This window comes from Petaurus breviceps, unplaced genomic scaffold, assembly GCF_028583685.1.
Source record: "Petaurus breviceps papuanus isolate PSGF00001 unplaced genomic scaffold, PetGlider_PUasm1.0 76, whole genome shotgun sequence".
In the NCBI taxonomy this organism is placed as follows: Eukaryota; Metazoa; Chordata; class Mammalia; order Diprotodontia; family Petauridae; genus Petaurus; species Petaurus breviceps.
In genome coordinates this window covers 51,082,567-51,087,896 of record NW_027186473.1, presented here as the reverse complement: position 1 = coordinate 51,087,896, position 5,330 = coordinate 51,082,567, and the positions used below count along the sequence as shown (strand labels likewise).

Below are 5,330 nucleotides of genomic sequence, written 5' to 3'. Positions count from 1 at the left end.
AAAACCAAGCCAATACAGGGGAATCTTTAATTGCCATTACTATCACACCACCCCAAGATGGAAAGTATATTGATTACCCCTTCGCCCAGTCTGCCCTCTCATATCTTCCCCATTCTCCCTTTACTCTCTTTCCCCTTACTTTCTTATAGGGCAAGATGAATTTTCATATCCCATTGCCTGTATATCTTATTTCCCAGTTGCATGTAAAAACAATTTTTTTTAACATTTGTTTTTCAAACTTTGAGTTCCATATTCTCTCCCTTCTTCCTTCCCCACCCACCCTCATTGAGAAGGCAAGCAATTCAATATAGGTTATACATATGGAGTTATGTAAAACATTTCCATAATGTGAAAGACTAACTATATTTCCCTCCATTGTATCCTGTCCCCCCTTTATTCTATTTTCTCCTTTGACCCTTTATTCTATTTTCTCCTTTGACTTTCCAGAAGTGTTTGCTTCTGACTGCCACCTCCCCCAATCTGCCCTCCCTTCTGTCATCTCCCCTCTTATCCCCTACCCCCCTATTTTCCTGTAGGATAAGATACCCAATTGAGTGTGTTTGTTATTCCCTCCTTAAGCCAAATCCAATGAGAATAAGGTTGACTCATTCCCTTTCACCTCCCTGACCTTCCCCTCCACTGTAACAGCTTTCTCTTGCCTCTTTTATGTGAGATAATTTACCCTATTCTATCTTTCCCTTTCTCCTTCTGCCAATATATTCCTCTCTCCTCTTAATTTTATTTTTATATATCATTCCTTCATATTCAACTCACCCAGTGCCCTCTATGTACACACACACACACACACACACACATACTGAAGTGCCCACCAGAAATTATACACCAAAGCCCCCTCCCAGTCACAACCTGCTAGAAGAGGACCCCTACCAGGGTCCCTGGAAACCACCTGATAGGCCACAATAGTTAGGGAACTTTCCACCTGTGTTGCTAGAAACATACCCCAGATACAAATCTGTTCTTGTTAGAAATATACCCCAGATACAAGTCTGTTCTTGTTTTTGCTAGGTAATCAAGGCTTCACTAGAAAAGTATATTTCGTTGTTAACAACATTTTATTCTATAAAAACATACCTAGCAGAAGACTCGGGGCTGTCTTCCTTATTAGGGAGGCAGTTGCCAGCTAAATAAACCCTCCTATTAAATTGTAATTGGTATTGCTGTCTTGTTGTTGCTCGATTGTCCACTTCAACACACACACACGTGTGCGTACGTACCTACACACACACACACACACATTCCTTTCAACTATCCTAATAACTGTGAAAAGTCTCATGAGTTACAAATATAATTTTTCCATGTAGGAATGTAAACAGTTCAACTTTAATAAGTTCCTTATGATTTCTTTTTCCTACTTATGTTTGCATGCTTCTCTTGATTCTTGTATTTGAAAGCCAAATTTTCTGTTCAGGTCTGGTCTTTTCATCAAGAATGCTTGAAAGTCCTCTATTTCATTGAATATCCATATTTTCTCCTGAAGTATTATACTCAGTTTTTCTGGGTAGGTAATTCTTGGTTTTAATACTAGCTCCTTTGACCTCTGGAACATCATATTTCAAGCGCTTCTATCCCTCAATGTAGAAGCTGCTAGATCTTGTGTTATCCTGATTGTGTTTCCACAATATTTATATTGTGTCTTCCTGACTGCTTATAATTTTTTCTCCTTGACCTGAAAAGTCTGGAATTTGGCTATAATATTCCTAGAGTTTTCTTTTTGGGACCTTTTTCAAGAGGCGATCAGTGAATTCTTTCAATTTCGATTTTACCTTCTGGTTCTAGAATATCAAGGCAGTTTTCCTTGATAATTTCTTGAAAGATGATGTCTAGGCTCTTTTTTTGATCGAGGCTTTCAGGTAGTTCAATAATTTTTAAATTATCTCTTCTTTATCTATTTTCCAAGTCAGCGGTTGTTCCAATGAGATATTTCGCATCACCTTCTATTTTTTTCATTCTTTTGGATCTATTTTGTAATATCTTGATTTCCCATAAAATCATTAGCTTCCATTTACTCCATTCTAACTTTGAAGGAATTATTTTCTTCAGTGAGCTTTTGAACTTCCTTTTCCATTTAGTCAATTACATGTTTTTTAAAGTATTCTTCTCCTCATTGGCTTTTTGGACCTCTTTTGCCATTTGAGTTAGTCTATTTTTTTGTGTGTGTGTTTGTGTACGTGTTTCCAGAAGAGAAATTTAATCTAATTTACATACTTCTAGGTACATTAATAACCAGAATGAACCACTGAAAAAAGTTAAAAGGTCAATTGCCTCCCAGCTTTACTTGTCCCAGGACTCTAAAATAAAAATCAATGCTCATTATTCTCTACACAAAACTAGTTTAAAAACGTGGAAGGTCTAGGAAGCTATACATAAAAAGCAATAGTGAAAGAGGGGATGAGATAGGAGAAAAACAGAGTCCCATCCCAAAATGGGGGAAGGGGAGGGGCCTCTAAAGTACCCCCTGCTGATCATTGGGAACATGACTTGGAAGGAGAAAGCTGTCTGCTATGAGTTTAATTTTTATCAGGGAAAACCCTTCTCAGGGCCTCAGGCTGTTTGGGGGACCACCAGTGATTTCCATGGCATTGGGGGCTGTGTCAGTACTCCCCCACCTGGGCATTGTGGAAGGCCTGAGGTCAACGCTGACCCCCACACCAGGCATCAAGATGGCCCTGGAGCAAGCATGGTGGGAATGATGCACTCATTTGATTGTGCATCTAGTAGAATAGAGAGGGAAATAAGGAAGGAAGAAGGGAAGAGGGTAGGGAAGGGCAGATTCCCCCATGAAACAAGATGCCTTGGGAGTGTGTGGAGGATGGGTTGTGTTTGGGGGTTTGGGGGAGAGGTCAGAAGTAGTGAGGACTATAATGCAGCCAACCTGGGGCAAAAGAGGAACCAGGTAATTATTATTAACCACCTGGCTCCTGAGGCAGCAAACAGATGGGCTTTGGGATTCTACACACAATTAACCAAGGGGAGACTGACTGACTTGCTCTGGCTCTAGCCCTCGGGGTCCCAACAGAGGAACTATTCTCCATGGCTCTCTGCAGATTTCTAATCTGCTTGGCCACAGACAGAAAGCAAGCCACCTCTCTCCCTCCTGGCATTAGCAAGACTTGAGTGCTCATGGGTATGAGTTTTGCCCTAAAACCTGTGGGGAGAAATGTCCTATTTGCACTATCACACCCTGGTTGGGGTAGTTTCCAAGCCCAAGGGAGAGAGGAAGAAGAGGGAGGAAGGGAAGGCTAGGAAAACAACTCATCATTATCTGTAGTGTTCACGCTTAGGGCACCAGGGCCTAGGCCTGAGTGTTGAGGTTGTGAGTGGCTCCTTTGGAAATGGAACAGAGGAGGTTGGTGAAGAGAGAAAGGGCGAAACCAACAGAGAGAGAAAGGAAGAGAGGTGGCTCTGGAATGCTTCACACTACCTCCTGTTACTGAGCCTCTGCCACTGTCTGTGCCTCCTCAGGGGCCTCAGGCTCCACTGGCTGGGGCTCTGCTTTAGAGAAGTTCATTTCCAGGATGTTTCTCTGGAAATGCCGTACCCACTCCTCCTGGATGGAGAGGGGACCCTGGAACTCCACTTGGCAGAACCTGCATTTCAGAGTGTGGATGTTGCCCACAAACTTCATCAAAGACATCTGGGGAGGCTGGGGGATGAGTGATGGGACAGGCCTTATTCTGGGAGGTGGCTGTCGAACTTCTTCCAGTTTCTGCTGAAAGTTGCTGGCTTCCTCACCCCAAGAAGGGGTTGTATCCAGAGATTGGGCTTGTCTGCACTCAAACTTATTGATATTCTGATGCTGGTGTTCCTCTGCCTTCACCAAAGCCAGAGGTGAGGATGTCAGGGGACACTCCCCACCATCTCCAATCTGGCCAGCTTCCCCAGGTCTTAACTCATCCCCCAAGTTCTTGTTCACCAGGGTGAGGCTGTTGAGAGCGAAGGAGAGGGGCATTCGTTTGTCCCCATCTCACCCATGGCCTGAGTTATGGAACTTCTTGGTGAAGGGCCGGCCACGCTGGATATAGCTTCGGTAGACCCCCACCTTCTGGGGTCTGTGCTTAATCCGCTGACTCAGTGTCTCGATTGGGGAGCCATCCACACACCATTCTGTCACCCCAAACTGTCGCAGGTGAGCCTGAGCGTGACTGGCCAGTGCCTTACGATTCTCAAAATAGAGGCTACACAGCTCACAACAAGCTTTGCTGGAAGTGTGTGAGCTTTTGTCATGAATGGTCTTGGTCTTGAAGGACAGCTCAGAAGTCTTAGGCTTCATTTCCCCAGAGAGAAGTCGGTCTTCAGGCAGTGGCCGCTTTGCTGCCATGGGGGTGAGGAAACCAGTAGATGGCTTGGTGGTAAGAGGTGAGAGGTTCATCTCCTGCATTACAATGGCAGAGCCAGGCCCAGGCTTGCCAGGACGACCAGCCAATGGGGTCAGAGACAAGGCCTGAAGCACCTTTCTGGGGGATTTGGGCCCATCCTCACCGAGAGGTGAGGGCAGTTCTCCTGCAGCAGGTTCCTTCTTAATGAGATATGGTTTGGCCTTCTTCTTCAGGATCTTTTGCAGAGTGTCAATGGGTGAACCATTAACTGACCACTCTGTCACCCCCATCTGCCGCAGGTGGGAGCATGTGTGGCTTGACAGACCTTTGTGATTCTCAAAGAACTCACCACAAAACTCACAACGGATGTCCTTGACCGGTTCCGGGACTGATGCTCACATGTTGTCAGATTCTGAGCCTTGAGATCCAGAGGCTCTTGTTTGCTCCCATGGGGGATCTCTGGAGACATCTTGTTACCCAACCTACTGGTGGTCTGCTCTAGCTGCCCAGGTGGAAGAGCACTCTTTTTTAGGAGCAGGGGTGAAACCAGCTCCACAGCCACCACTTCTTCTTCCTCAGAGGCCAGAAGCAGTGTGGTTCCCAGGCCTGGGCCTGCTTCTGTTCCAGCTCGTGGCCTGGCTCGGGCCTGGCCCTCAGCGGTGGCGGTGGCTGGAGCAGCATAGCCGGTGGCGTAGGCAGTGGGGAGGGGGAACGGGGATGGATAGAGGGATGGGGGCGGTCCCCCGCCTCCCCAGGGCAGCCCCCTACCTCCCACAGGCATGTACTCTGGTGTGCCTCCCTTCCCCCCCCCATTCCAGTCTATTTTTTTTAAGGTGTTATGTTCTTCAGTGTTTTTTTTAGGAGGTTTCCTTTAGCAAGCTGTTGACTTACTTTTCATTTTTTTTTCATCACTCCCATTTCTCTTCCCAATTTTTCCTCTATTTTTCTTACTTGATTTTCAAATCCCTGTTTGAGCTCCTCCACAGTCTTCAA

General features: G+C 45.6%; 1 pseudogene; it reads right to left on the bottom strand.

Moving 5' to 3' along the window:
• Positions 1–3,008: 3,008 nt before the first annotated feature.
• On the bottom strand, positions 3,009–5,118 carry LOC138174667 (protein Wiz pseudogene; annotated as a pseudogene).
• Between the last annotated feature and the right edge of the window lie 212 nt (positions 5,119–5,330).